The 22,154-nt window shown below is 34.8% G+C and overlaps 2 long non-coding RNA genes across 2 annotated transcripts in view; one reads left to right on the top strand and one right to left on the bottom strand.

Moving 5' to 3' along the window:
- Positions 1-22,154, bottom strand: part of LOC311431379 — a 401,329-nt gene that overhangs the window by 104,414 nt on the left and 274,761 nt on the right. The window lies entirely within an intron of this gene.
- LOC311432733 lies at positions 1,630-21,523 on the top strand. The gene is made up of 3 exons (XR_014690277.1): positions 1,630-1,764; positions 8,302-8,467; positions 20,957-21,523. It is a non-coding gene; the product is annotated as an uncharacterized lncRNA (long non-coding RNA).

Here is a 22,154-nt window from a genome sequence, read left to right as displayed (position 1 = left end):
CACCTGGTTTATTTAATGAACCTCACCTTATCAAATCCAAGTAACTTCTTTTACTGATTTACTGATAGTTAGCAAATTCTTACTCTCAGCAGGTGGAATGAGGATATTTAATTTTCTTGTTTTTTCTTTAGAACACATCTGATGTTCTAAATGAAGTCATCTTACACATTATTCAAACAAAATCTCCATATATACAACATATCCCACTCTTGGTAGTTTCCATAAATTTGTTTTAACTCTTGATGACTTGTCTGATTCATCTGGTTATTGAGGTTCCCAAACCTATAAAAGAAAACAAAAATGTTGCTACTAATGTCTGGAGCAGGCTTCTGAAAAAGAAGCTACTTAAACTCTCCTAAAATCTTGAATATAACATGAAGGATTTTCTACACCAGACCCCAACTCATGCGTGAAGCTACAGCAGCAGAACAAACTCGGAAAAACACATGGAAGGAATAAAAGAAATTAACAGGATTGAGAAGGTGATCTTCAATATGTTTACAAGGCAAACAAAAACTCCCCAAGTGCTAGGTAAAAGGCTTCCTGAGGCAGTCTGTACTGTTGGCACAGTGTTTTATTTGCATGGGGTCTCAGGAATGGAAAGAAAATTTAGTGATTAGTTGTAAACACAAAAGATCATTACCTTGGTTCGTATTACTAGTACTCCGAGACTCAGTACCAAGTTTCACAAAGTAGTAATTAACCCTCTTTGGCAGACAGAAAGCTTGAAGGACAGGGAAGATTTAAAACAACAACAACAAAAATGTATACTTATTATATGGTATACATTAAAAAAAGCATTTATAGCTGAAAGAAGAGACCAGATCATGAAGAAGCTGATCTATGATAGAATAAAGCTGAGAAAGCACAAAAAGTGTTTGAGCTATATCTGAGTCAGTGCATGGTTGGAGCTAAAATTGCAGTGTTCTAAACCATGTAATTAGCTGGGATCTCTTCGTTTTGTGACCATTTACAAGTAGTTCTGTTTTTGTCTACCACCTCCCAAGAAAAAAAAAAAAAAAAAAGGAAAAGTAAAACTTGATATCTCCGGAAAGGAAAATGATAATGATATTACCTCCTGGTGGAACTTATACCACCTTGTTATACTTGCATGGTAAATATATTCCACTGCAAGAAATGTTCCACCAAAGAGTATTCTCTTCAGAGAAATGATAACGATCTCAAAAAGCCTGGTCAGTGACAAACGTGCTCTAAAATCCCACAGTACTGAGCTGCTGCAGTTTCATTTACACTTGCTGCCCATCAATAGTGAATGCACTGAGTTAATCACCATCCCCACCCTCTACCCTGATGAGGGCTGTTGCTATTCCATAATTGCTATTGAAAATAAAGGGATCAGTTATTAAACTGTTGGTTTTTTTTGTGTGTGTTTGTTTGTTTTTGTTAACTCTGACCTTGTCTGATGAGAACAAACACTGGTAAAGAAAGACAAAGAGAAATGCTTCCATGTAACATCTTTCCATAACAGAGCCCTGTCCTATAAATGAGTGTGGAACCAAAAGAAACTTAAGCTGGTGGAGTAGCACTCACAGAGTAGCTCTCAGGAAATGACTTGTTAAAAATTTAATTATCTGAATGCATCATGTGGTTTAGGAAGACAACGTATTCTAGAGCAGTCTCCCTTCCTTATGCCACTTCTTCCAGAGGACAACACATGCAGCTCTGGGGCTTTGTTCTGAATGCTGCTGTCTGAGGTTATGGAGTCTCAAAGATGGTGAGGCCCCTGTTGGGGGCTCTTGATAGGTATGAAAATGTAGAAACATTGGCAAACACTTTAAACTAGTAAGGATAAAAAGAAACAAGCCTGTTTTGTAGCTAAAAGCACAAATAACATACTACTTTACTACAAATGTAAAAAAAAAAAAAAAGATACGTGTTGATTATACCAGAAATCCAAATTAATATTTCTACAAAGTACAGACATTGCAAATGTGGGCCTATATCAATAAGAATGAGGGAAAAATAAATAAAGAAAAAAAAAGGGAGGGGGATCACAAACGTTGCTGCATAAGCAATATATTTTGGTAAGTAACCAAGCTGACACTTGTGAAAAGTAAAGAGCCAGCATTGCAAAAATAGCAGAAATATGGACTCTAGCTCAATCTTAACCCATGCAAAGTATCTGTGGTTTTGGAAGGAGCTGTGATTAACATCCAGTGGGTTTGTTTTGTGATTGAGATTGTATTGAAATTGTTGGCAACAATTTTCATTACTTGTATTGGAAATGACTACTTTCATGATATTCCACTTTCCTACTAGGCATGTGGTTGGTGCCACAAGATATAAATTGGTTAATATGTTTTCTGATCACTACCAGCAATTTTAGATTTTCTATCTTCATTTCCCTCTTGTTTTTTTCGTAATCTTTGTGTCTCCTCTTCAACAGAGCTGCTTGTGACAGCCACAAGGATCAGTGAATACTAATGCAATGTAATGTAATACTTTAGGACTTGGGAGTTGTAGAATGGTATGGGAGGATAATGAGGTGGGTTTAAAAAGCCTCTGTGATAAACAACACATCCTTAACACTGGTAATCACACTAGTAATTTGTTCTGAATGAGTAGGAAGAGAAGATAACATTATTTAGAGAGTGGATAGCTATATCCCCAAATTTATCTCTTTGGAGAAAGAGTTGTAAGGAACCATGTCTTTTACAGATCAGAGAAGCAAAACAGTCTATTAAATATTGTCAGGGTGGGTATCTTAGGCTTATAAAATATGTTTTCTCTGAATCTGCAAGTTCCTGTAGGAATTTTTGAAATTCAGTTTCCCATCTGTGTTTGAAACATACAGTTTTAAACTGCAATGGATCTGTAAAATAGTCATCAGTTAATCCATCGCAAAGTCAGGGAAAGCTCAAGAATAAAATTGGAAAATACTTTTGGAGATTTTTCTCCTATGCCCAAAGTCAAGGTCCTGATCTCTATGGACCTGACAAAAAGAATTAACCTGTGAGAAACAAACTACTTTTGATTGTACAATGTACAAAACTAGGATGTACAACATCAGGATTTGCTGATTTTGGATATTAATCTTTTATACTAAAAAAGTTAAATGGAAGCAATGATTACTTAATGATTACTCTTTCTGCCCTCTTCCACCCCCCCTCCCCCCCCAGCAGTTAATAACTTCCCCTACTAATCATAGCTATGTTCATTTGTTAATCACAATTCAACATCATAGTTTCTTAAACTAGGTATTTTAGGGATACTAATATCTCAGATATAAGCAGTCAATTCATGAAGCATCTCACAGTTTCACAAATTTGTTTATTCTCCTGGCCACTAGAGGGTAAAAGACATAGAAATAATTTGGTCACTGTACTAGAGGGAAAAATAACAGCAACAACAACAATCCTTTTGCATAATTTTATGTTATGAATATTGCAAGATAAAAGAAGAAGGCAGAGCTGAAGTAGTATCTGAAACTGTGGGTTTTTTTTTGTTTGTTTTGTTTTGTTTTTTCTTCTTTTCTTTAGATTAATTTCAGATATCTAATATGGGATATATAAACTTGCTGTATGGGACAAATTTGCTGTCTTCTCACAGGCTGAAAAGAGATTTAAAGTTGATGATTGTTATGTTCTGATGTTCTGGATATACTTAACTGCATTTATATGCATTATAAGATGATTATGATTTCAACACTGTGGGTGAAAGTCTAGTTGTCACAAACTTAAGCGTAATGTCTCTTTAAGACGTGAACAAATTTTTAAAATCTTCTTTGATAACTTCTGTGAGAGGTTAGTGTGGTGTCTATCATCTGCATATGTCACCTTGCTTCACAATTTTTCAGCAATGATCAGCAAATAGTATTTGAATTCTGCTTTTCCAGCAATAACACGTGAAGCTTCTACAGCTCACGAAACAGAGTTCTTGAAAAATAGCTTTGAATTTTCTAAGCATTTTAAAAGAATCTTTCATGTGCTAGTATAAATAATGACTTCATGAAACATTAGCTTCTTACGCTGCTTGTTACTTACTGTCTGGCAGGCATGCAAGCTGCAGGTGACAGCTTTCCTCTCAAGCTTTGAGAATTTGGAAATGCTCTGTGGTAACCTTTCTGACCACAATTCTTAAGTTTGTAGTCTGAGTTACATAAAGATTCTCTAGAAGTATTTCACATACTTTCAGGATCTTTCCCAGATTATTTTGATAATTATTCTTTTCTCTAGAACACTTATTTTTGTCATTATGTGTATCATTATATCTATCAAAAATAAATGTGATCCATATCCCTGAAATATCAACTTTTCTTTATTTTAACTTTCCCAAGCAATATGGTAGTTTTAGGTTCAGCGTTAATGTCTGTGCAGGTTCAAGTCCAGCTGAAATCCTATGTGCAAGCATCGTGTTTTTCTACTGATATTTTTGATCTTCAAGCCTGCTTCAAGAAGTAGGCATCAGAGTAAACCATAGGACGGGATAGCAGTCCTTCTTCTGAGTGTCATCCCTCACATCTCCATTTAGTACTTCATATTCCCTTCTTACGTGCTTGCACCCCTTTTTTCCTCTTTGCTTTTAATTTTCATTTGTCTCTCATATTCTTTCTACTCATTGGTGCATTTTCTGTTTTGTGTTCCAGTTAATTTTTTATCTTATGTCTCTTCATAATGAGCTTGAATTTCCTTACTGGAGTGATTACAACACAACAGGTGCAAAAGTTTTGCTTCCTTGTCTCTCACAGCCTTTTCTTATGGCTGGACTTTTGCTCTCCCCCCCAATTACTGTACCTTGGGTAGATCCAAGAACAGGGTGAAGAGGGAGGGAGCGTGTGCTAGGTTGGAAGACTGACAGCACAGTAGCATTAGGACCTGTTGTAAAGGCAGGAAGCAAGACCTTTCTGTTTTCCTGGACTACCTGCTTTGCCCCTGAGTTGTGGTACTGCTAACCCAGTTGGTTTGCTTTAGTAAAAGTGATAGCTAGATATTCTCTTCTACTGAATTATAGAAATAACTATTTTATGACAAATATTTGGGGCAATTGCAACTCCAACAGCAGAAAGTCAGAACTCTGTGTCTTTCCTTGTGCCCTTATCTGCTGTAGTTTTCCTGTTGCTAACCATCATTAAATATCCCTGTGCTCTCTAAAGCAGTTAAAGAGGTTAATACATTAAGCCATTCATGCTGTTCATGAGGAACAATTCCCCAAGACCTATCCATAGATATTGGGTTCAGAGTACAACTAAAGAACAGCATGGATTACTTTCTTCATCTTGCTGAGTACCTTCTTAATCATGTTTTCCTCACTAATTTGTGGGAAGGAGCTTTTTCTCTTCTGTCTCCATTATTTGCTCCGATTTTAATTAAACATATGCTATGACTGGGAGGTGGGTAAAAGGACAGTTGTCTTGCCATTTGAAAAGAGCAAGCTTGCTCACTCGGCCAGTTTTCCCAAGCTTTCAGAGCTCTAATTAAAATCCACTGAACACATGAGCAATGTTGGCACAGTACTTTTGAAGTGTTTGTTACAACAGTGTCAAAGAGTAGATAAGGTTTTTAGAGGATTAGTGTAAGGTGTTTTGTTTCAGGTGGATTATTTCTAATGAACAGGTCCTCTTTCTTTTCTTCTGTCTAGAGAAAGGGGCTTGTTTTACTTTTTACTTATTTATTTGGTATTTGAACTCTTAACTTAGTGAACAAAATAATTTTCCTGTTTGTTATCTCTATGGTATTGTTTAAAAGATTCAGCAATTAAGCTTCATATTTACATTCCTGATTAATAATGAAAGCCTTTGAAACTTTCCATGAGTCTTTGAAAAACAGAATGTAGCCAAACACACTGGAGGCAGTGCTGTAATATCCAAAGAAACCTTATATATGTTGACAAATGAAGAAGACCAGAGGGCTCATTTGCTGTGTAACTCTATTCACTTTGTTCATTATGTGAATGAGATGTGAAAAATAATTTCCCGCATATCCAAGGTATCATTGTTCTGAATGGACCTCTGGCTCCAAACCTTGGAAAATAACAGTGATGTTGCCCACCTCCTCACTTTCAGTGTGATTTGTCCTGGGCCATTGTACTGCAAACAAGGAGGGAAGGCTGACTGTTTGATATCAGGAAAAAAAAAATCTATTTTACTGGAAGAATTTAATGAGACTTTGTTGTATATTACATTTTAAGCTGTATCTTTTAGCCTTCAAAATTATACTGGCTAATTAGAGGTATGTGATCAGTGTAATTATCTTGTGGCAATAAATCACAATACATATTCATAGTTGCATGGATTTCATCTTCTGTGAAATGGTCCTTATAAAAACAGTAATAGTTAGTATGTCATTACAGCATATCAGCAATTAATCCTCAAAATGATCAATGGACAGAATGTCCTTTTCCCTCTCTCTCTGGTTTATTTATGTGTTCCCATTAATTATGCCTAATTTTCTGTTGGCACTTTTCTTCTTAATGTAATTCAATTTAAGCATATCTTTCCAGAGACTTATTAATAGGTAGGGTCATTTATATTGTGTAGCACAAATATTTTATAATCCACTAATCTTGACAAAAAGGCAATGCCTTCTTCATAAAAAATGTATGAGGAGTAATGGTTCCCTATTAATAACTTATTAGGCCAGATCACACAGTTTGAAGTGTCTATTACACTTTAATTTTATCAAATTTCTTCCTTTGGAACCTGCAACTCTTTCTTTATCTTTTATTGAGATTATTTTTAACCCAACAACTGGATCCCGCAATAAAAACAGCTTCCTGTGGCTGTTCTTTCTGTGTAATACGAGGTAAGCACAGGGTTTTAGGTACAGGGCTTTGTGGAACCTGAGTGTTAAAATGTGAACTTGGATCACTTTTGCACTTGAATTTTCTACTTTCTATAGAAATAATATGCTGATGCCACTGCCTAGTACAGTCTTCCTGGTGAGGCAGGATAGGCACTAGTCACCACAGTTCTCTCTTGCTCATTAACCTCTCCATACAGTGCTCTGTCTGAGGATAACAAGTGGGAACTTCATGGGGCATGTCTTTATTTCTAAAGACAAAATTTGAGATACACACACTGTAACTTTAACAATCTGAAAAAGGTTGTTTCCTCATGGATTACTGAGCCTATCTGAATATTTGTTCCTGAACAGGCTGGCCAGAGACCCTCTTTACTGGGGGCACTTAAGCATAAGCCTGATTGTGGCTTTGCAGTGCCCAAGTGCACCTCAGGGGAGCTGAGGGGCAAGTGGTGCTTTGGACTTCTTTTCTCCCAGTTTGAGTATCCATCTCTATGAGCCACTGGCACCTATGTCCCTTCCGATTTGGGGCCCATAGCTCTCCCTCTTCCAAGCAGTATGCATGGAACAGGCTCAGCTGTTGTCACCTGCAAGCCCTTTTAATCTGGGTACTTGTAACAGTGTCTGACTCAAATGAGTCAAAAACGGCATCTTCAAAACAAAGCATTATTTATTAATTTACTCAAAGGTACATAGCATACAAAGGGAAAAACAATAAAGGTTTACACAACCATTTTCCCTTTCTTAATGCTTAATCTTTCCTTGCCAGCTTTCACTAGGGTTTGAAGCAGCCCACCACTCTGCAGCACTTTCTCTGTATCATTCACTGCCCCTTATAAGTCAGTCTTCTTTCACTAGTAGCTGCTGGTGATTTACTCAAACCTAGGCTAGACCTAACTTTTACTATACTTTTCAATTCTAGATCTATTTTTGGAAAAGTATCCTTTCCTAATCTTAGTAGATTTAAACTGGGACACTCACCAATTCCTTCCATTAACTTGTTAGTGTTTTCTCTGATAGTACTTTATTCTTGCCATTATTAGATTCCCTCCCATCCTCCTCCTCTTCCCCAGCTGCCTTATCTTCTACTTTTGTAGACAACCTCCTGTGATGCAGCTATGAATATATGTAGTTTATTGTGGCTCTTGTCACAGGTGCTACCCTGAATATAGCCATACAAACTTCCACTTCTCCCACGAAAATATATTTCTAAGACATCCTTTTACCAATTTTAATATTGGCTTCTCAGTTTCTGTTTTATGAGAAAGAATTGCCTCAGAAATTTGAGTTATATTTTAAATACATTTGTATTCTTTCATCCTTCCTTTTTTTTTTTTTTTTTTTTTTAATTCTTTGTTCTGCAATTTCCTTGGGGAGTCAGCTGTTCCTACTGAGAGTAGCTGTTAGTACAGAAGATGAACTCTTCAGAATGTAAAACCTGTACTCAGTCAGGGATGTTCCCTGCATCCACTCAGTTCTGACTGCACAGTGGCTTTGTGGTGAGGTGCTCTTACTGTTTAACTCATTGCTCTTATTTCTCTAGGAAAATTTGGGGTTCACAAGCAATTTCTTCAGGCTGGAGGAAAGATGGCAAAGGGAAGACATTAGTGATGTCTACATGACGTTTTGTGTGGTTGTAGAGAAAACAGAGCCAGATCAGGAAAATAAGGGACACAAGTTACACCAAGGAAAATTCTACCTGGATAAAGGTGAGATTTCTTCATCATAAGAGAGGTTATGACCTGGAATAACTTGAGACTGGGAGCTCAGTCCTATTCAAAACAATTGGAGAAGGCGCTGAGCAGCCTGATCCAGCTATGAAGAGAGCCCTGCTCCTGTGCATGCTGATGACATTAGTTTGTCCAAAAAAGGGATGTGGAGCACATATGAAGGAACAAGGACATGTCAGAATATAGAAGTACTTTAACCAAAATGCTCTAATCCTCCTGCCTTTTATGCTGATACCAGTTCCCCCCTGAATTATCAATGCAGACTGTCAATGCCAGGGATTCTTACTGTGTGTTCTAGCACATTTATACATAGTCTATCAAAGAGGAGCTCCAGCTAAGGTCAAAATGGCATCACGTAATTTGTATGTATTTTCAAATATCCAGAACTTGTGCTAGGAAATAGTTAAATTTTCTATACCTTACACAAACAGTGTTTAATCAAATTTAAGAACATGACAAGCAGTGATCATAATTAGACAGTAGAAAATGAAAGGATAGTTCAACTTCTCACTCTCCCTCGCTGAGTGTTTGATTAGGTCATTGATCTCAAGATAAGTTTGTATCAAGATTATAGCAAGAAGTAATTTTTTTTTTATCTCTTGATTATTCTGTGATAAAAATTCTCAGTTTTCTCTTTCTGGTTGGAGCAGGCCAAACAAAAACTTTTGCAACTCTAGTCCTTAAACAATGATATGAGGAGACACTTCTACTGCATGATAGGTGGAATAAAAGCCTTTTTTGGTGTTTGCAGCATCAGCAGCTGCAGGGTGATGTATTCTCCTTTCTGTTAAATGGAAGCAGTGGTGTAAAAATAGACACTGGTATTTATTGGAAGCTTAAGACTTCTGAAGTTTTACAGATTTAGAAAGTTCACTAATCACTATCAATTAAAAAGGTTGCTTCACTGTTGCATAAAGCAATTAGGATGATGTACTCTGTTGCAGGGCCTGATCAAAATATTTATTTGAAAAATGCTACCAGATTTAATCTGCCTGGTACCTATAGTAACAGTTGAGGCTTTTAACTTTCTGCTTACAACTATTTTTCTAAATATCTCATAAACTCAACTAGATCACGTAACCAGTGTTTTAACATCTGGTGATTGCAGAATAGGCTCTGAAAAGCAGGAACAGAAAAGCAGTACTTAAAATTTACTTTGAATGCTTAGAAAACTGTAAGCAGGTGGCATTCCGATGAGACTTTTTTACGTTAAAGATTATGACTGAAAACAAAAGATTTTGTTCCACATTATTGAGAGAGAAAGTAACAATGTTTACCCAGTATTCTGTTCCTGCAAATGCTTGGATATAAGTAACATCTCTTGGATTTAATTCCTCTCTAGATTTATGCCAATGTTAATTTATGGCTCTAGATTTATGCCATTTCATTTACTGTATGCTTAACATTCAGAATATTTTCAGGAAGAGAAGCTGCATGCTTTAGTTATGTACAGGTGATGGTGCTTTTTTACAGAGCTTTTCAGAGGTTTGTACAAATTCTTATTAAGACACAGAACTCATAACTGTTGTTTTCCATCAGTTATTTTTTCAAAGGCTTCTCAAAAATGGTCAAAGGTAGGAGGACTATGTGCTTGTTGAAGTGAATTGTGATAAAGCAGAGTCTGTGCACAAAGACAAGCAGGTTAGTGAAAGTCAGAACTCATGCACTTTTCTTGGACATTTATTTAAAACAATCTTTCGAGGATGGATGCCATCAGCTACCAAAGTGAAAATGCTGCTATGTTTGCTTACAGTGCTAAGTGGAGCCAAATCATTTGAATTCTTCATTTTCCTACCTCTTCAACTATTCTCACCCCTCTGAAATGGCTCTTTGAGGGAAAATAGAAATGGTACGTGCATTTAGTAAAGACAATTAAAATTGATAAAGATTTTCTATTAGAAAATGTTGCAGATTGTATATGTAAAGATATAGTCATTTTAAATCACAGACTTTAACTATGTAAAGTTCACCTACTTGAAAGGAGAATGTATTAAAAACAGCCCTTCCCTGTCACCCATTAGCAGCTTTTAACATTATAGATTGACCTAAACCTAAATAAATAAATAAATAAATGAAGGACAGAATAAAGATGAAAAAACATGTAAGACAACAATAGCTTTTGTAAACAATACTGTGGTACTCGGGGAGAGCAGCTTCCATGAAAACTGTATGAGTTTCAACACTTATAAATAAAGACAAGTAATTAAAATAGTTTTGTAAATTATCACAAATCATTTATCAATGTAGTCTGCTTTCCATCATAACAATAAAGAAAAATGAAAGATGTTTTTCACATCTCTTTTTGCAAAAGGAGAGCATCCATGTAAGTAGAGTTTTCCATTATTAATTTATAGGCTGATAAAAATGAATATACTAACCCACATAGTAAAATTGCATAGCTCATAATATTTACAAATCTTGATGATCGTTACCAGAAATCTGGTGGATTAAAACATTGTATTTATTTCAATAGCCATTATAGGAAGCTGCCAACACATAAAAATGTTTCAAGACAAGATGGAATTGGATCAAAGCATATGTGTAAGAGAAAGAGGAGGAAGAAGAGAAAGAATAAGATCCTCTATATGTCTTTTGGGCAATTAAAGACTAAGATGTGCAGGGTAAATACAATAAAATGGATCTATTATCTCTCCTCACAGTAGGAAGACAGGAATGGAGCCTGTCCTGGGTCACTTATCAGTGCACCTGCTGGCCGGGCTTATCTGATAAAAGAACAGTCAGTGCAACACTGAAGCAAATTATTTATTCCCTTCCTTGCTATGCTGGGTGAGTGCCCATGTTTGGTATATAGGTCCACACTATTTAAGGATGCAGCACTGGGAAAAGGGACGATGTGAATGTGTCTGCCTTCCTGGGACTATATACTGGGAACAGTATAGGAACAGTGAGGCTGAAGGTTTTTACCCAGAATATACTTGTTTTAAATGATGCTCTTCGGATTTGCCGGTATATTTGATATAGGTAAATTTGTTTTAGAAAAAAAGAAATACAAGGCAAGTTTAAGCAGGGAAGCATTGTTTGCCATAGCATATCATTCATTTTTCCTATTTCACCTGTCCTCAGAAATACAGTCCAGTAACCTTACACTGTTAGTCATCATTTAATATGGTGCTTATTATTGTAAGACATACCAGTATAACATCACTTTTTGAAATTGGTCACTACTTAATACAATTCAAACTACTGTCTTGAACTTTCCCCTTCACAGAATCAACATTTAGCAAGTTTGTGTAACCTGTTCAATCTACTTACATAATAAAATGTTATTTTCACTGCTTTATTTGAAGTAGAAATACGCATGATAAGTTAACCAACTTAAAAAAAAAAAAAAAAAAAAAAAAGGAAAGACCTGTGAATAGCAGGCCACTTCTTTATTCATGAACCCCAAATCACAGTCACAGACATTTTATGTTGAGTCCCTACTTACTAGAGTGAGTTATGTGTAAACATGAACAAAATTCACAATGATTCCGTTTTATTTTTTATTTTTCTTATTTACATCATTTTCTCCTTACTTGATTGCAAGGACTCACACAATCTTTTGTAGTAACTGTATCTTTAGTAGAGAAAGTATCAGACATGAAGCATAAACTAGGAATATTTCACTATCTCTTCAAGTGTTTTGTAAATATGGGAAGGGGATTCAATTGATCAAATATTCATTTACGATATGTGCCTGCAGTCTTTCAACTGTTTTAGAGGCATTTGGGTATAATTGTGTTAAATAGACACACTTTTAGTTTTCTTAAGGCTGGAATCTTTCTGTGAATTCAGGACTAATAAAATTTACAATACTTAGTGTTGTTTTGCAAAGGTTTAGTAAGTTCAAATCAATCTCTCCCTTGTTTTTTTTAATGAATAATGGAAGTTTGACATGCTACTTTGAAGTAAGTATTGGTGATAATGCTGAGAAAACTTAAACAGTCTGTTTAAGTAGCCTGCTAAACAAGGTAAAATATATTTAATAAGATTCATGCTAGGTATGGTCCTACAGGTGCTTAATATTGAGGTGTATGCCTGTTATGTCTATAACCCTCTAACTTTATTAACCTTACTTTACTATCAGAAAGAAATAACTGGGTATAAATTGAATTATAATGGCATGGAATTAAGCTTCAAAAGATGACACCACCTCCCCATAAGACACTAAGTCTTATGATTTATGATAGGTATCACTGCTACCTAGGTGTTAATATCTGTGTGTAGTAAGGGTCTGTACAATTTAGTATATAGTTAGTGCAGCTGTGTTGGGTTGAAAACCTCCTTCCCCCAAATGCTGTACAGGATATGGTCCATATGATGGCAGCATTGTATCAACCTAGAAGAGCAGAGCTGCGCTCAAAGGGTTTCCAACTCAGAACCGAATTCTCTCCATTTTTCTTAAAATAAAAACACACAAAAACAGTCGAGAAAGAGCAGCTGAAATCTTGAAACACGGTGCAAACAAATTTTACACTGAATTGCTCTATCTAATGCAAATAATACAAATAAATGAAAATATTTGAGATGCCATGAATAGATCATAGGCGTACTATTAGACAAAGATTATATTTTAATTTCATGAAAAATATTTTTCCTAGTAATTGTAATAATAAAGTACATGTGGTATATGTGAATCACAAGCCCAGAATACCAACATTAAAACATATATTTCACTAGCAGGCATTTATTAAGTTACAGGTAGTTTTTTTCCACTGTTGAAATAACCAGTAATTAATCACTATTTGGATAGACTTTCAAGTGGAAGCATCTCAAATCTCTAAGGGCTTCAGCTTTTCTGATATCTCCAAAGTGTTTTAAGGAGCAAGACTATACCATTAACCTTTAGCACGTAGTAGTGAGCAAGTGATATATCCAAAAAATAAATAAATCAAACCTCAATCATGTTTCCTTTTAAGTAGTAAAATAAAATAAAAAATATTTTGAATTGTTCCAGTTTATATGTTTACACTATGCTTAAAAGAAATAAGCTAATAAATAATATTAAAATTCCTGTTTCTCTCAAACTGTTTTATCTCTCAGTTCTCTGAAGAGAATATAGAAATGCTATCAAATCAACCCACCAATGCTTATATCCACACTGTCCTCCTTTGTAGGGAGGGCAATGTAAAATCAACTGCTGAGCTTTCTAGAGAAAATGGAAGGATTGAAACACTGAGTTTGTCCTTCCACACACATGCATAATTCCCTTCTTGCTTGGTGACTGGGAGTTTGGGACCAAGAACCACAGTTGTCAGCAGAAGAGGATTCCTTGGGACCAGCTCTGCCACAAGTGCCCACATGTATGCTTGCTTATGTTTTTAAAACATGGGAAGACTTGTAGAGCTGCACTGAACAGGGCTCTGTATGAAATGATCTAAAAACATGCAACACTTAAAGTGAATTCTTTATTTATTTGTAATTCTCCTGTGGAAGTATATGAAAATTAACATATTTTGGAATTGCAGTAAGATGTATTTTCTATGAAACTCTATATGATTCATCTGTGAAGGAGCAAAAAACACATCCTACTATCCTTGCATTACAAAAGTGTTTCCTTGTTTTACAGTTTAAAGTTAATTTTGGCTTAGAGGCACCTGTAGGTCAATACTTACACAAGTCTTGGACAGAAATGTTGGTTACTGATTGCATATTTCATACCTTCAATGAAATTAAGAAATAATAGCAGTTGTATGCAACTGAAACTTTGTTCAAAGCTACTAAAACAGATTCTTTCATTTGAAATAATCTTGCTGGGGAGCTGTGTCCTCCACTGGAGTGTTCGTTGGCCAGGGGTTCTTTCCCAGTGACCCTATCATTTTCAAATGGCCAGTCTGAGCTGAAGTTGCTGATTGAAAAATAAAATTAAAAAAATAAAAAAATAAATACATGAATAAGGAATGACCATAAGAAAGGGGAGAGAGGCTAAGTTTTTTAACAAAGTAAAAAACAAATTACCTTTGAGATTTCCATTTTGAACTAACCATACAAGATACCCAACAAATATACACTTAAAATCATAAATAGTCCTAAATACCAGTTTCATTGGTATTCTTCACATTAAAGAGATGGGAAACCAGATTATTGGCTAGAACATAACAATGAGGAAAAAGTGCCTGAGTTTGAATTTGCTATGAGTAGATATTTCTGTGTAGATAGGAACAAGCTCACTGTGTGCATGCTTTTCATCTTAGTATTTACCCTCAGGGGCAAAGATTAATTAACAATATTTGAAATGCTTTGGAAGACCTTCTTGCCACATGAAGAAAATCCAGTGTATGACTGCGATTCACAACCGAACACTGGCTATACTTTTCCACAAAATAATTTTAAATTTAAAACAGCATGGAAAGGAACTGTACATCAAAATGCTAAATACCCTTTTTAATAGCCACTACAGTATTCATTACTGTTGATGTGATTGAAAAGTGTGGGTGATAGATATTAGGTGGCTTGGGAAATGTTTCCAAGGAGATTCATATCATGGTTAAGGACAATATTCTTTGAATTGTCATTGATAATGCTCTGAAAAGTCTGCCCAGCATAATTTACTCTGTAGAAATCATCATTCTGTTGTATTCTGGTGTCTTCCTCTCTTTCTTCTTCCAATATGGTTCCAGACACTTCAGTATTAAATTAAGCTACAGATTGGCACATTGTGGTTTCTTATATTATTTTTTTTAACATTTTTAGAATGTATGCAATGTAAATCAAAACAACTAAAAGCAGAACTTTGCTTCCATCTGACAATGATTCAAATGTGTGTTGTTGTGAATATGGTGTATGTTAAGTTGCTTTTGCTGTTGCTGTTTCATATCTAACTTCCAAGATCTGATTTCAGGTGGCATAAAGAACCACAATGTTAGCCACAGCCACATGTAATATGAATGGTTCACTACATGTGTGTATATATATGTATATATATATATTGAAATTGAAGCACCAGAACAATTATGGGTTCTTCCAGAAGTTTTGTTATTCAAAGCCTGTGCTTTTTCCTGTTTTTAATGATCATAATGCAATGTCCCTAGTCTTTGGCAGGCCATTTATTTAGTAAAAAAATTGGTGATATTTTTCCATGTGCTACAACTACTCACACTCTTTGAAATACCAAGTATTCATTGAGATGGATTGGGAATGAAAGGGAAACAATTCAGACTCCAAAGACACAAACTGTATTTTGTCTTACTAGAGTTTTTTATTTTTTATTTTTTAATTGATTGTGTTTTTATCACGTGGTTGTTATTTTTCTCCTTCTAAATAACACTTATATTGTCCTGAGTGAAAACAGCAAGATGTGACCAGATTATTTCTGTCAGCTCATAAATTGTTTATTATGTTATTATTATTATTATTTTAACCTATGGTATTAGTGGATATGAGAAAAGGAGTAAGGCTGGACAGCAACTTTCATCTCCTTGTCTAATTATATAAGCTGTTTCTATCCTTAAATGCATGTTTGTGTTCTGGCTGACAGCAGGTTTTGGAACATGTTTCTGCTATGATTGGTTGTTGCCAAATCAGAAAACACTATTCTCTCTTTTCCTACTTTTTCCCACTGTAACATAAGGTAATTGAAATCAAAATCCCATGTCCTTAATTTTCCAAGGAAAAGCAACGCTGAAATATTTCACTGTGTGTTGTTGACATGTTCTGACTGTGTTGAGTCACTGCAGCAAACTGTGAATGATGATGTGTGAAATGAAAAGTCCCTGCCCAGTGCACAGCAAGAATAGCACTATGAAATCTATGCTCCGATGTGCTGTTTGATATGTGCTTTTGTCTATGCTGTATTATATCCAGATATGCCTCAGCACCTTTTAAAGCATTCTGTCAGATATCTACCTACATGCTTAGTTTTCCTTGCTTACTAGGTCTGTGTAAACTCTTAAACCAAAGCATTGCTCTGGAAAACTTTCCATACGTGTCTACTTAAGGTGAATTTTTAAAAAATAAAAATTCCCAAGATCCCAAATGTCATCAACCCCCATCCCACTTCCCCCCCCAAAAACAAACAAAAAAACAAAATCCAAAACCCTTCGTAATGGTTTGCCAACCCTGACTTAAAAGCAAATTCATTTCATATCTACATTTTCTCATTGTCTTGTCCGTACCCAACTAATTATTGAGTCTTTAGAGGAGATCCCTCTTAAAACAACAGTAGAATCCTTCACATCCTCTGGTAATAATTTTATTTATTTTAGGCTACATTTTAAGCAAGATAATATAAAGTATTTTGAAAATGCAGTTTTCAGTTGGTTTTTGTTACCTAAGACATTGTCAACAAAATTTTATATCTCTTGAAACAAAAATTATATTATCTGAGAGTGATACATAGTTATGGGAAAAAAAGAAAAAAAAAAAACGTAAAGCTAAAATTTCACATTGCCATAATAAAATATACACATGAGCCAGTGTTTCTTTGCTATCTGCTTCAAACTGTACTAAAATACAGTCCTTCATTTGTGTAGTCCTTTGATCATATGCTGTCCATAGTTGACTACCTCCTTGAAAACTCTTGATCTTTCACTCTCTTGCTTTAACTTCTTGCAGATTACAACTTAATGTGTTTGAAAATAAAGTGAAAAGAAATAATGGAATAATGGAACTGCCTAAGATAAGTTACCAACAATGGAAATGCAAATTTTTGAAATATCTTTTTCAAATATTATAAATTACCGCACAGCCTGCCTTTATAGCCTGAATGAATTTTCATGGGCTGCACAAAATATTATTTTTGTTCTTTTCTGTTTTACTACTAGAACTCTTCTCCATTCCAGTAATTATGAGCAGTGAGACAGAGCAGGGTCCAGCAGGAGAAATCTCAGATGACTGACCTAAGGATCAAATTAGATGCTGATGTTGTTACGGGAGGGTGAATATTGCATGTAAGGTCACAAAGATTAATAAAGAGAGATTTTAAATTATAGGTGTGCTGTAGGAGTCTCTTAGCTTTGACAGACTTTCTGTTTTGGAGATCTGCAAACTATTCTTCCTGCTGTTAAATTTTCTTATTCAGTGCTTTCCCTCACTTGATCTGTTGCCTGAGCTACTTGAAAAAGGTGGGAAGAATAAATCTTGATACAGTTTTCCACAGCCAGCAATATAGAAATAATCAGTTTCCCTGAGTTTTCTATAAGGAAAAGCAAACAACTATTCCAACACTGAATGCCTGAAAGCCAGTAACTGCTGCTATACACAGTGCTCTAAATGTGCTGCTCTGGCATGGCATGTTGCAGAAGAGTATCAAGTATTTTCACATAGCTATGCTAAATCCAGGTTACTGTGAGATTTAACATTATTGTTCTTAAAATATTTTTAAATTAGTTCTACTTTTCATTTTATAAGACTTTTAAAATAAACATTGTTATCAGTTTTGAATCTTAATCCATCCATGGACAATTTTGTCCTAGGCAATTCCTTATTTGAGCCATAGCATACTGAAAATTAATACATACATAACATTTAAAAATTGAGGGTAGCACAAAAGAACCCACTTCATGCCACAGAGAAGCTGGTATAGAGGCTTCTGACTGTCGTGAAAAACCCACTACACTGACATAACAGAACTGATAGATGATTTTTTCCCCCAAATTTATATTTGATTCTTATGTATTCATTGCATTATAATTAGCAACTTGTTCATTACCGTTGCTTTTAAATCTCTTTCGTTTGCAAATGAAAAAGCACAGTATCGCTAATAGTCAGCTTTCACTATTAAATGAAAGAGGTAATTTTGAAGTTTTCACAAAATGTTAAAAATACTCCATACTGGAATCTTGTACAGGAAAATAGAATGAATTAAAAATATTGATTATGCAAATTAAAGATCATAGTAATTTGTAGTTAGTATTTCCATCTCAGATTAATAAATCCCAACGTGTTTCAACCATATGCACTTTTATTAACTTTTCATGATATATTTTAAATTATTGTGAATCAAAAAATTAATTGTAATTGAATATTTTTTTTTTGAACAGTGTGCAGTGGGATAGCTGTATTCTAATCAATACTGAGAAGGCTCTCCATCAGGTTCCCTAGAGTACCTGTAGTATAACTAATAAAATTAAATATTGATGTCAGACGTCTTTTACGATGTGTATGGGATTTCACTCTTCAACAGCATTTTCTTTGGAAAAAATGAATCTGTGCTGGTTCCTAGCTAAATGCAGGCATGTAGACTGCAAGACACAGGCAAATCTGTGATTCTGCTCCCTATAGTCATGTGTGATCCACATTGTGAGATCCAGAAACAGGATCTGTGTTACTGACTTCAGTGCTCATTTTATCTAAACAGTAAAATGATGTGGTAGAAAGATTTGAATGTGTATTCAGTTCTTTTTTTTTTTTTTTTTTTTTTTTTTTGTTCGTTTGTTTGTTTTAATAGTCTGTGAACTCTTGAAGAATTAGGGCTCACCTACTTTTTTATTTCACCTTTCAAAATTTCCATTATTTCCACTGTAAATTCTGGACTGTAAGTCAGATTGTTATATGCCTTAAGATCTGCCTCACTGCAGCAAATTTGAGAACTTGTCTGGATGTTGACAATAGCACAACAGTTTTTTCCCCCCTCTTTTCTTGCTTAAATCTCCCCATGACAGACAATAGCACGCATCCTAGTATACCTGCAATGAGGACACAACAGATAACTATTGCCAAAAGTTGACATTGTGAATTGATTAATCAAAAATACATTGATTTATAGTTTTTATGACTCTTTGGAAATTTGCTAAAAGCATTGCATGATCCCTTGTATAACTGATTTATGAAATCTGTCATTCAATATGATGTATTAGCTACATACTATTGATAGCTCCTAGCATAAAGCAGTGCATACCTGTGCTTTCATTTGATATAACAAACTACATATCCACTAAGTGCAAAAAGGGGTGGAGAAGCCAGAAACTAATTTATATAGAGAGAAAAGGGTAATAAATATTTATATTTAATTATTTTTACTTATAATGGTTATTTATAAAGTCAGTGAGATAAAAGTCGATTGTCCTGCACTGCATCTAAAGTATCATGGGCTCATATGAATACAGCATTCAATGAATATGGTTATCAAGGTGGGTGCTACGTTTGTTTATCTAACTGCAGAAAATAATATTTACTAGAATACTACTAAATTCTCTAACCATCTGGAAAATATTTATGAAAGCTCTGTGATACTGACCATGTCATAAAATACCATTCATCTATGTCTTAGCTGCGCACACGTCCAGGGCAATATTTTAGTTTTCTCAAAGCTCACTATCAAGTTCTTTTTTCACCTATCCACGTTGTCAAAAAATAATTAAAGCACCAGCTGTTACTATAAAAGAAAATGCACATGCCTTTATTTCTCTAGCCCAATGATAAAGTAGTAACCTAACATTAATTATAAGCCACATAGCAAATTTTGAAAAATAGCAATGTCATGAAGTCTTTATCAAAGAATAACACAACATCCCACAAAGGAATAATATATTATGCCACTTCACATCTGGCAGATCCTACACTTGTTGTAATCTCTACAACTTGAGATCTCTGTCCTAGTTCTTCTATCTATCTATCTATCTATCTATGGAGCAGACCTTTTCCATTTTCTAAATGTTCATTCTTTTATAACTATTAAAAAATGCTACCTGGTGGCTCAATTTCGAGTTTAGATCCACTTTCATGCCAGTGAACGTGGTAACTTCCCTTATTTAATGTCATCTTTCCTCCAGAGCATGTTTTGTTTACACAGCTTTCACGTACTAAAGGCAAAATAAAATTCGCATATTAGAACAGGCCAGCAATCTCTGCTCATCCTTAGTGTTTTTTTTTTTTTTTTTTTTTTTTTTTTTGTCATATATTTTTAATTTTTATTAATTTAAAACCTCCCTTTCTTTGCAGCAGAATGACATTTGGTTTTAGTGATTTTCTTACTGTCATTGGTGCAGATGAGATTTTTCTTTCTGAGAAACAGACCCTGCTGGTGCTTTTTGATTTGCCCTGTGCTTGAGCTAAAGAAAGGAGATTCTACTGAAGGATCAGACTAAAATTATTGCAGCATTTCTGAAGTTGAATTTCATATTTCTTAGAAGTCATCCATTGGCTGGCAAAATACAGTCATGCTAAAAAGTCAGGAATAACTTTATTGAACTGTCAGGTTGTTCAGAAGTGTTCAGTATTGTCAAATTCAAAGAAATGAAAAACATTCCTTTTAAAAAAAATCTCAGTATCTGAGGAAAAATTCTGATTGCTGGAAATGCTAGACTACAATCCCTCTTGCTTATTTATCTCTTACTGATATGAACAGCAGATGGGTTCTACTGATAGCCTTGCTGAAAAGGGTTGGGTAGGCAAGATACCCTCACCCAATGACATTTTTACAATTGTCTCATATAGGCTGCCAAAAGCAGTACCATTGTTGGTGCAATGTGCAGTGGTTTGAACAAATTCTTGGGATCTTATTTTTATTTTTCTTTTTTTTTTTTTCAGGAAAGAGAATGACAAATCCAGAGAATCACAGCTCTGTGAAAGACAGCATAATATACTTTTTTATTATTCTATTTTTCATCCCTCGGGAAAGATAAATGAGAGTCAATTTATCCAAATATTATTTTCAGGCTTCTGGTGTGGAATTTAGAGACTGGGTATTCAGAAAAAAACAACATGGTTTCCTGACTTGTCTTGTCTTCTTGATACATATCCCCATTTCTGTTCTGGAGTTGACTGCTGAGATTTGGACTGATGCTGAAATGCTGTATTTAAAAAAGTTCATTTTGTAGGTGTAATTTTAGATACAGAGAAAATCGTTAACAAATCTATGCTTTATTATTATTATTTATTTATCCAAATATGGAATTTGGCTTAAAATGTTGTCTCTTTATCAGTGTAAATAAGTATGAAAAATAGTCCTTTTGGTATATGCCAGACTCCATAATTCTCTGTGGTTGACAGATAAAAGGATGGGTAGATATTTTTCCACAAAATTTTCACATTCTGTTACAGAAAATGGAAAGTTCAGTAGGTTGAAATGCACTGAAATAACAGTATATAAAATGATCTGTGTAATTGATTCTTTTTAGGCTATTATATTATTAAAATACTGATAAAGTACTTCAGTAATATAAAAAAAAATGTTTTCTTAAATTTAAGATTTTCAATAGCTAGACATCTTTTCAATGTTCCTATATGTGACCCCTTCAGCTGTCCTAAAATGTAACGTTTTTTAATACAAAGACCAGCACATATTCACTACCATTTCTAAAGAGATACGCTCTGCAAAACTAGTTTAACTATGCAAGTTCCTGAGGGTGCTGGAAACGTCATGAATTTTCTTATGTCTTCTGAGATCAGTGTAACATCTTATTCTGTCTCCAAAACTCATAAACTTCCATTCATTCACAATAGCTGCCACCTCCAGACTGCTGTCTGATGAGGTGACCAACGTTCCTTACTGGCTTTGCACCTGAAAATAACCTGTGTCTTGTAAAGATGGCATTACCTTACATTATTTTCAGACACCTCAATCCAGGGGAAACTAAATGAACAGGAGAGAAACTGTTAAAAAAAAAAAAAAAAAAAAAAAAAAATGGGAAGCAGAAGACAGCATGAAAAGCAAGGGAGAATGGAGGAATCAGCAGGTTGTGACAGGGTTTAGAGGAAGCATTTGTGATGTGCAGGGAGACTTAAA

The sequence above is a fragment of the Aythya ferina genome, assembly GCF_964211825.1.
Source record: "Aythya ferina genome assembly, chromosome: 2".
Lineage (NCBI taxonomy): Eukaryota > Metazoa > Chordata > Aves > Anseriformes > Anatidae > Aythya > Aythya ferina.
The sequence above is the reverse complement of the archived record's forward strand: the minus strand, read 5'-3'. Positions and strand labels throughout refer to the sequence as shown.